The sequence below is a fragment of the Oryzias latipes genome, chromosome 22 (assembly GCF_053564925.1).
Source record: "Oryzias latipes strain Hd-rR chromosome 22, Olatipes_Hd-rR_3.1".
NCBI lineage: Eukaryota > Metazoa > Chordata > Actinopteri > Beloniformes > Adrianichthyidae > Oryzias > Oryzias latipes.
The window spans coordinates 9,022,607-9,033,738 of NC_136258.1; positions in this window are offsets into that span (position 1 = coordinate 9,022,607).

Consider the following 11,132-nt stretch of genomic DNA (forward strand, 5'->3'; position numbering starts at 1 on the left):
GAAAAACTTAAGCTAAAAGGCTAAAACTAAATGGCATTGCTTCACAGCAGGCTGGAGTTAAAGTCCTGACGTTGTTTACAAAGGACCCTTCACATTTCAATTTACCTAAGGCTTTTTCTGCATTTCACGATGCATCTGTACCTAGATGCAAAACTACCAATTATTGGCTGCAGAACAGTCAGGCTCACTGCAAAAGCTGCATGTAACACTCTACGCCTCCTTTTACTTTGAGTTGCTTTAAGTTTTTTTAAGGACATGTCATAGCCTGTTGGCTACACTTGAAAAATTACATTGTACTCAGAAGCTATGAGGTACCTTGGTTATTTATAGGGAAGATGTGAATCACCACAAAAACTATTTACAGGACAAAATGTGAATCTTTGTGTTCAATTTAAATATATCAGTCAGTCAACAAGAAGAAAGGTGAGCATTGGATCAGGCTGTTGAGCTGCAGTAAAGACCAGAAAGCCATTAACCCACTAGTCAGGTTGATTTAAGTATACTGCTGCTTCCTGTGTCAAAACCTCAAATCATACAGACTCTGCCTGCATACATTCAGCTGCTGTCTTAACAAACTATGAGCAAAATAAACCACAACCCCTTTTTTCAAAGTCCTGCAGAGCCACTAGAGGGAGTCCTCACACAAGCTGTCAACTGTGGGAACTGCCTCCAAAGTCATATTCTATTTTCCAACAATAAACATGCTTTGAGGTAAAAATGGTTGACAGCTGGATGATTGATCAGTGTGGCCATTGAGTTTGACTCTTCACCACGGCACAGACGCATTAGCTAACAGCACTCTGAAGAGTATCTCAAATGTCTCCACATGCAAAAACATACAAATATTAGAGTTTGAATGTGGCAAAGGGGAGAAAGGGTTCATACATTGCCTTTAACTGATGTGTACGTGTGCACGTATTTGTCAGTTTAGGTCACCATATGCTGTGCTTGGGACCTGCTGCAGTGTTCCTGAATTGAATTTTTGAACCACTGTTTAAACTGAAGATACTGAGCATGTGAGCTATGTGTTTCAAAGTCAAAGTCAGCTTTATTGTCAATTCTTCACATGTGCATCACATACAATGAATCAAAATTCTGTTTCTTACTCTCTCATGCCTGTCCAAGAGAAAAAAAAAAATAAAATAAATAAATAAAAAAGGAAAGACAAGAAAGACAATTGACAGTATTAGCCAATAAAGTGTGAGTGGACAGGATGCTCTCAATGGTTCCTCTGTAAAATGTGGTCATGATGGGTTGTGAAGCACCTGATCTTTTTAGTTTCCACAGGAAGTAGAGACGTTGCTGACCTTTCTTTGCCAATGATGTGATGTTGGCGGTCCAGGAGAGGTTCTCATTGATGTGTACCCCCAGGAATTTTGTGCTGCTCACTCTCTCCACAGCAGTACTGTCGATGATCAGTGGCAGGTGTGGAGTGTGGCCCCTCTGGAAGTTGACAACAATCTCCTTTGTCTTGCTGACATTTAGCAGGAAGTTATTATCTCTGCACCATTTTGTCAGCAGATCTACCTCTTCCCTGTAGTTGGTCTCTTCGCCCTTGGTGATGAGACCCACCAGAGTTGTGTCGTCTGCAAATTTCACAAGGTGGTTGGTACTGTGGGTTGTTGTGCAGTCATGTGTCAGCAGGGTGAAGAGCAGCGGACTAAACACACAGCCTTGGGGTGCCCCGGTGTTAAGAATGACTGTATTTGAGGTGTTGTTGCCGGCACGTACTGTTTGTGGTCTTCGGCTGAGAAAGTCCAGCAGCCAGTTGCAGATGGGGGTGTTAACTCCCAGCTTGTCCAGTTTGCAAATGAGTTGCTGTGGTGTTATTGTGGTATTATTGTGTTAAATGCAGAGCTGAAGTCTATGAACAGCATTCTTACATATGTGTCCTTTTTGTCTAAGTGGGTGAGAGCTGGATGGAGAGCAGAACAGATGGCGTCTTCTGTCGATCGTTTGGGTCGGTATGAAAACTGAAAGGGGTCCAGGGTGGGGGTAGCGTTAGTGCTATGGGGCGGAAGTCATTGAAGCAGGATGGTGATGGTTTCTTTAGCACAGGTATTATGGTGGTAGCCTTGAAGCATGATGGGACGATGGCTTGCTCCAAGGAGATATTAAAGATGTCTGTGAAGACATCCTTTAGCTCTTCTGCGCAGTCCTTCATCACACGGCCTGGGATACTGTCTGGACCCGCAGCTTTCCATGGGTTGATGGTGGAGAGTGTCCTCTTCACGCTGGCAGTTGTCAGGCGCAGAGTTTGGTCGTGGGGGGAGGGGGGTGTTTTCTGTGGGTGTGTGCTATTTAGTCCTTCAAAGCGTGAAAAGAAGCTGTTCAGGTTGTTGAGAAGAGGGGTGTTGTTCTCACAGCTCTGTGGTGCAGGCTTGTAGTCTGTGATGGCCTGGATGCCCTGCCACAGGCTCTGTGCATCTCTGCTGTCGTTGAAGTGAGAAGATACCTTGTGCATTTAGTCCATTTTTGCTTTCCTGATCCACCGGGACAGGTTGGCTCTTGCTGTTCTTAGGCCAGCTTCATCCCCTGCTCTGAAGGCATTGTCTCTGGCCCTCAACAGCCCTTTGACTTCCCCTGTCAGCCATGGCTTCTTGTTGACTCAAATGATGATGCTTTTTGTGTGTGTAATATCATCGATGCACTTTGTGATGTAGGAGGTTACTGTGTCTGTGTACTCCTCGATGTCTGTAAGGTCATTGTAGGTGGCAGTTTGTTTGAACATGTCCCAGTCTGTTGTTTCAAAGCAGTCCTGAAGGGCAGAGGATGCTCCCTCTGGCCACACTCTTACTTTCTTCAGGACTGGTTTTGCAAGTTTCACCCTTTGTCTGTATGCAGGTGTTAGCATAACACTGTGGTCTGATGTTCCGATGTGGGGGAAGGGGTTGCTCTGTAGGCTGTTTTGTGAGGAGTGTGAACAAGGTTCAGTATGTTATTTCCTCTTGTTGGAAAGTGCACATGCTGATGAAATTTTGGTAGGACTGTTTTGAGATCAGCGTGGTTGAAGTTTCCGGCGAGAATGATAACGCCATCTGGATGTGCTGTCTGTTGTTCGGCAATGGCCTGGTGTAGTTCATTTAGCGCAGCATTCCTGTCGCTGTTGTTGGTTGTTGGGGGGGATGTATACTGCCACTAATAATATTGCAGTAAACTCCCTCGGTAGGTAAAAAGGACGACACTTCAGGATCATGAACTCCGCCCGCGGTGAACAGTGTTTGCTTACCAGCTTAGCGTCCCGGCACCACGCGTCACGGATGTAAACACAAACCCTGCTGCCGCGAGTCTTTCCTCCGTCTACGAGGTCTCTGTCCGCCCGATAGCATGTTAGTTGTTCCAAATGTATGGCAGAATCGGGAATGTTGTCCTTCTTGGGGTGGGTGCAGTTGGCAAGTTCTGTGTAGTGATTTCTGGCTGGCGTAGTAATCCCAGCTCTTCCAGCATATCTGGCTTAGTGTCCAAAACGTTGCATATTTTGCTATTTCCAATCTCCAAAGTCTCTGTCGACTGTACATATGTTCTACTGTAGGCTGGTGGGGAAAAAGCATCATAAATAGACAAAATAGAAATAATAAACAAAAAGCAAAAAAACAAGCACAGACACGCGCACTGAGAGAGCAAGGGGCCGCTGCGACTTCTCGCGTCGCCCAAGCCAGGAGTCAGGAACGTTAAATCTTTCCCAAACCAAATATGTGAATCAGACGTTTGATATCCATACTGCATCGGTCGAAGCCCGGGTTAACAGCAGCCGCCATCGGTGCTGTTCACCGACAGGGTGCCGGTGGAAATTGGACTACTGATGGTCAAAGAAGGAAGACGCATTGGTGGGAAGAGCAGAAGTGAACATTTGTAAGCAGCAGGATGGTTTCATGCAAAGACAGAGCACTACAGATGCAATCTTTGCTTTGAGGATGTTGATAGGGAAGTACAGAGAAGGTCAGAGAAAGACACACTGTCTCTGGAGATCTGGAGAAAATTTGGGTGTCCAGAGAGGAAATGTGGTAACGTATGAGGAAGTCTGGACTGACAGAGAAGAATGTTAGAGCAGTGCAGGACATGCATGAGGACTGTAAGACAGTGGTGAGCTGTGCTGCAGGGGAGACAGAGGAGTTCAAGGTGGAGGTGGAATTACATCAGGGATCAGCTCTGAGCCACTTCCTGTTAGCAGTGGTGATGGACAGACTGACAGATGAGGTTAGACAGGAATCACCATGGACTATGATGTTTGCAGATGATATTGTGATTTGTAGTGAGAGCAGAAAACATATGGAGGAGAAGCTAGAGAGGTGGAGGTTTTTCCTGGAAAGGAGAGGAATGAAGGTTAGCGGCAGTAAGACGGTGTACATGTGTGTGAATGAGAGGAACCCAAGAGGAAGAGTGAGGTTACAGGGAGAAGAGATGAAGAAGGAGGAGGATTTGATGGATCTACGGTCAACAGTCCAGAGGAATGGAGAGAGTGAAAAAGAAGTGAAGAAGAATGCAGGCAGGTTGGAATGGGTGTAGAAAAGTGTCAGAATAGAGTTTCAGCTGAAATGAAAGGAAAGGTGTAAAAAAGTGTGGTGAGAGCAGCCATGTTGTTTCCTAGAGACACCGAGGAAGACAGGAAGCAGAGATGAAGATGCTGAGATTCTCTTTGGGAGGGACCAGGATGGATCAGGAATGAGGACATCAGAGGGACAGCACATGTTAGAGGTTTTGGAGATAAAGCCAGACTGAGATGGTTGGGACATGTCCAGAGGAGAGACTGAAGGATGCTGAGTCTAGAGCTGGCAGAGAGGAAGACCAGAGAGGAGGATTCTGGATGCAGAGAAGGAAGACATGAAGGCAGCTGCTGGTAGAAGAGGAGAAGAGAAGATGGAGAAGATGAAGAAGACAGATTAGATGTGGCGACTCCTGAAGAGAGAAGCCAAAAGGAAAACACCCTCCAAGGTGTTTCCTACCAAGTCCTACCAATGGCTAGAAAGGGCTGGCCTACAGGACAGCACTGAAGCACTCATCCTGGGAGGTCAGGAACAAGCCCTGAGCACCAGAGCAATAGAGGCTTAGATCTACCACACCAGACAAGAACCAAGGTGTAGGCTGTGCATTATGTAAACCACTTTGTTAAATATGAATTGAACATAAAGTCCCACAATTAAGCACACTTACAATTAGGCAGGAAACATGCAAATGAAAAAACCTTTCTACATCTGGAGCTGCTAGCAGTGGCCCTATTACATCCCACGTCATCCCGCTCTGTGTTTACATTCCTCCAACAGCTGAAGCACAGGCGGCTATGGAGAAAATAAACAACACAACCACAGAACTACAGTCTAAGCACCCAGGGGCGTTCATCATTATTTCTGGTGATTTTAACCATGTATCCCTGTAAACCACTCTGCCCAATTTCCACCAATATGTTGACTGCCCCACAAGAAAAAGCAGAACTATTGATCTCCTGGCCATCGTCCCCACCCTGCTGGCCATCCACACGCTGCTGTCTGTCTGGCCACAGATTTGCGTCTACATCACAGCGTATATTCTCCCTTGCGATGCAACGAGGGGAAGAAAAGGCGTGCATGTCGCAACCATCCCCTACACTGATCTCCTGTAATATCCTCACACGCAGCATCCAATGCATGGAGCAGGGTCCTCTGATCTTGAGCCCAATTCTCATACACTCTCCACCTCCAAGCGGAGAAAAACTCCTCAATAGGATTGAGGAAAGGAGAGTAAGGTAGTAGGAACACTATGACCATCCTTGGATGAGTAGTGAACCAGGCCCTGATGAGCGGGCCACGGTGGAAATTCACGTTGTCCTATACAATAACATGTAGTGGTAGGTGAGGCCCTACGATACCTCTCTCATTTTCAGGGATCAAATCAAAATGTAGGCAGTCTAAGAAGATGAAGAGCTTCTGTGTATTGTATGGGCAAAGACTGGGGATGTGAGTTGCCATACCATTCTCAGATATGGCAGCACACATAGTTATATTGCCCCCTCGCTGGCCTGGGACATTCTCCTTCGTTAGTAAAGTTCTAGTTTCACCTGACTGTCAATTGCTGTGATAAATGTATCAAATGTTCCAAGGGATTCACATATCAGCATTCATGGTATTATGTTCTTGACTAATTTTGAGGATTGAACAGACTATTCTGCATGTGATGACTCACACAATGAAATGATGCTGACTCATTTTGGAGACTGAGAATCAACAATCAGTTTAGATCAACAAGATCTATTCACTTGGAAATTGTGCTAAATATAGGCTACCTGTACTTAATCAATTGCAAAGATGTACTGAGTACTGTACTAAGATATTTGCAATTTGATGAAATTAATTCGAAATTCCATTCTGTTGTGAACAATTGTCAAGTGGTTTGGAGGTTTGTCCATGTTGTTTGAGAATGTAATTTCTGTTTCAAGAAATGAGCCAAACCAATGGAGAAAAACTGTAAGAAAATTATATTTAGATGGTTTTGGATAAAGTTTAAGTGTCAATCATCATTAGCAACATAACCCCCAAAAATGTTCAAAGGTAAAACCAGAATTCCTGCAGCTTCAGCTTTTTTGCACTCAATGATCATTGACGGTATAAGAGAACTGGACTGAGTGGCCCCTCCTCCTGTGTTCCAAACAGGAAGTGGCTCCCAAATTCCAAAATCCAATAGGCTTCTATTGAGAAATGAACAGCTGTCAGTCATTCTATAGGTCAGAATAACCTCTATTACCTCTTTTTCATGCTTTTGCTAATCATGTTCTTTTCATTATACATTTTTTCTTTATTGCAAGTTATTCAAGTCATAAACCGACCAACCAAATGCAAAGCATGTGGTCTCACGTTGAATTCAAAATGTTTGATAGACGGATTCTCCTTAGCCCACTTTCAGTGGTAGGGACGTTGTCTTCCAACAAGCTCACCCCTGATTGGCCAGGGTGGTTGCCATAGAAATGCTAACTCACTCCCTACTGATGTCAACAGGTTCCAACATGGTGACGTCCTGGAAGTAAACCATTGCCTATGGGTCATGTCAGAATCACTCAGTCCAGTTCTTAGACACAGTCATTGGGTTGTTTTCAGCATAATGACTGAAAACAGTGTAGACACAGATTTGCAGCTTTTCATTCAGATTTTTCATGCAGGAAAATACCTCTTTATATTTTACAAGTTGACTTTCACCTTGCTCATCTTTTCCTTTTCTCTCACTCAGGGTTTATTTCAAAAGACAAAGTCAAGATCGCTTGAGCCTGCACGAAAGCAATCTGCATGATGAGTGAGTCACTCTGTGTTTCTGTCAATCACAAACCACATCATGAATGCGTCTGGACGGATCTTAGCACCTTTGCTTTTAGAAAACAAAAACAGGCTGTGGTGCAGTTAACTAAAAGCCACATTTGTCAGTGTTTCTCTGCAAGAATGTAACTGCACTTTCATTTAAAATAGCAGCGTTATTTCCCACAGGCCACGCCTTCATGGCCCTCTCCTCACTGGCTGCTTCCTCTCCCCCCATCTGTCTGTCACCCTTGTCACATGACAAATTGACGCCTTTCAAAATCCTTAGAAACAACATTTTTCGCAGGTAGCTTACCAAATGATGCTTGAGGAGTTATGATGCAATAGTTTGAAATCTCTATGAGGACTTTAAATTTGTTGAAGTATTAAAGGTTATTTTTTGTGGGGAAAATTACACTTTGACCACTTCCCAAGGTCAAAGGTCAACAAAACTTCAGCTGTGGTTGTAGACTTAACCTGTTGGTCTCTAATAATTATAGACATAATATTCTTATTATGGCTTCCAGCAGTCATGGACTGTTGTTCTTAACAATTATTCTTTTCACTGTGTGTATCACTCCCACCACATTCTCATAAACTCACTGGTTTTGTGTTTACATTTCCATCCAATATGGGCAAAGAAAACTTTGGTTCAAGCAGTCTTCATGAAATTAACACACGTGCTGACCGGTTTAGTCTACAGCCATAACTGAAATTTTGTTGACCTTTAACTTCGAGAAGAGGCCGCCATCTTGAGTTTCCCAGAAAAACCACCTTTAGCACCCTCTAAAAATGTGAAACCTCCTCAAGCTGAAGAAAACGATGTGACACACAATATGAACGTGTTAGGAATGCGGGTGTGGATAGCAAAAAAAAACACAGTTGCCAAGGAAATCCAATGGTTTACTTCAGCAGCTTCTTCTAAAAATGACATTGACCTGTTCGTCACCCTCAGGTAACCAAAAAGGAAAATGATTGCTACGGAGATAAAACTGACAGAAAATCCCCTATTTTAAAAAAACGCACTTGTTTTCATGAATTTGAATAGAACATTAGTATAGTTATCACTTCTAAGCAAAGTGGATTTTGGGCGCGAGGGGCGTGAAGCTGTCGCTTTTCAAGGATTCAAGGAGTAATTTATTGCCATTGTCAGTGAACAAAGCACTTTCACAGATTTGGAATTTGCTGCGGTGCCAATGTGCCACATACAACACTTAAGAATAAAAAATAAACAACAGTAAACAAAAAAATAACACAATGGTCAGAACAATAGATAGAAGTACAATAGTGCAAACAGTGCTAACAGAGGATGAAGAAGGTACAGGTAATGGACTGGTAACTGGGCATATAAGTTTAAGGGGGGAGGAATTAAAATGCGTTCATGAGTCTGACAGCAGAGGGAAAGAAACTGTTCTTATGACTCTAGGTTCTGGTCCAGAAGGACCTTAGCCTCCTGCCCGAAGGGAGTGGTTTAAGTAATCCATGTCCAGGGTGAGAAGGGTCGGCTGCCATCCGACCTGCACGACCCCGGGTTCTGGAGGCATATAGGTCCTGGAGAGATGGAAGACTGCAGCCAATCACCTTCTCAGCTGAGTGCACACTACGCTGCAGTCTGTTTATGTCCCTGGTTGTGGCTCCAGCGTACCACACTGTGATGGTGGAGGTGATGATGGATTCTATGATGGCCGTGTAGAACTGCACCATCATCTGGGTTGGCAGCCTAGCTTTCTTCAACTGCCGCAGGAAGTACATCCCCTGCTCGGTCTTTTTGAGCAGGGAGCTGATTGACGGCTCCCACTTGAGGTTCTGAGTGATGGACCAGGAAGGGCAGGTACAAAGGGGTCTGTGAGGACGGGGGCATTTAGTGGCTGCAGAGTATACAATCCTGCTGACAGCATAAATGTTAATGAGCGACCTTGGGCGCCTTTCAGGCAGACAACTCAATGCACCCCGTTTCCTTCTCACTTTCTCAGCGTCAAGGTCTTCCCCCGTTCTTCTTAGGATTTGATGTTTCCCCTTCTTCAGATCTGCAATTTCAAAGGCGTTGCGGCTCCCCCGTCATTCGGTGCAGCAGCGCCCAGCGTCTTAGGTATGCGTCTGCGGGGGGGGGGGGGGGTGTCCTGCGGTGTGCGGGTTGTCGGTGGCGCTCGTTTGGGAGATGTCGGGCCCCCCTGGACGCTGTGATCAACAGTATAGTGAGCGGCATGCTGGCTTTTCCTCTGCGTTTCTGTGTTGAGTCTTTTCCTCGCTCTCGGATCTTCCTGGTTCTGTGTTTTTTACCTGGTCGCCGGTGACGTCATGCCCCTAATGACCCTGGGATTTGCAGTTCTTGTTCTTAACATTAATGATTTGCTCCTGGTTTGGATTTTGCTGTGTGTCTCTGCGTCGTGTGTTGTTTCGGGGTTGTAGGGTCTTTTCTTTTCTGTGGTCATGAAGGCTGGCGGTCCTCGCCTGGACGGGTTTCTCATGCTGGCTGAATTTGTTGTGGTTTTTGGCATATTCTCTGTTGCTGTGTGTTGTTTAGGAGCCGGATTTGAATTTTGGCCATCATTCTGTGCTGGCTTTGTTGTGGTGGATCTCTCTTTTGTTTCTTTTCTGTTAAAGCTGTGTACATTCGATAGTTTAGCCTGCATTTTGGATTGGTCCGTCTATGGACCTGTCTCATCTGTGGACATTTTACTCATGATTGGTCTCTAATGCAGCATTTGTGGCTAGCTGTAAGTTTGGGCTTTTTGTCAGTTTAAAGGTGTTTAGACAAAGTTCTGACCAGAACATCCCATTTTGTTATTGGAACTGAGATGGTATTATCTAGTTTGCATAAAAGTTTGTATATTTTGGTGAGAGTTTTATTCATTGAAAAATTAATCAAAGAGGTAACTACTTATGGTAGCTTTAAGTCGTTGTCTTTGTATTTAAACTTTTTGGTAATTATAGATTTAACTTGCTGGTATCCCAAGAAGTTATTTATTCCATATTTGTCTTGTAGTTCCTGGGGTGTTATGAATCTTTTATCAATAATTAAATGCTCTAGTAGTGTTACGCCCCCTGCTTCCGAAGCTGGTAAGTGTAACATTTTTTTGTTGACAAGGATGTCTGGGTTGTTCCAGATGGGTGTCATTTTGCTCGGTTGAAGTGAGGAGTTTGACACTTTAAGAAATTCCCACCAGGCTGTTAAAGTGGCGTTTATATTAATACTTTGAAAGCAGTCCTCTTTTTTAACTGTTTGGCTAATAAATGGTAGATCTGACAGGTTGATCTTTTCACATAACACATGTTCCAAGTCCAACCATGAGTTGGTTTCTGGATTGCTTTTTTAACCATTTTAAGATGTATTATAATGTATTTGCTAAATAATAGTTGTGGAAGTTAGGTAATTCTAAGCCTCCACAGCTTTTTGCAGATTTTAAAGCTTTTAGACTAATTCTTGCAGGTTTATTGTTCCATAAAAAGCTTGATATGGATGAGTCTAATGTTTTGAACCACTTTAGTGGCGGCTGTGTGGGAATCATCGAGAAGAGATAATTAACTTTAGGCAAAATTGTCATTTTAACCATGGCTACCTTGCCCAAGAGGGACAGAGGCAGGTTGACCCAGCGGGTTAGATCATCCTGTATGCTTTTCAGTAGTGTGGTGTAATTTAGTTGCACCAATTCTGATAATTTGGGGGAGAAATAAATACTTAGATATTTTATATTGCCTGATTTGACTGGTATCATGAGTCTTTGTTCTGCGTTACTGTTCAGTGATAATAAAACAGATTTACTTCAATTAATTGAGTATTCTGTGATGGAAGAGAATTCATTAATAATTGTTACAGTTTCATTTACAGAACGTGAATTATTTGAAAAAAAGTAATATGTCATCTGCATAGAGATT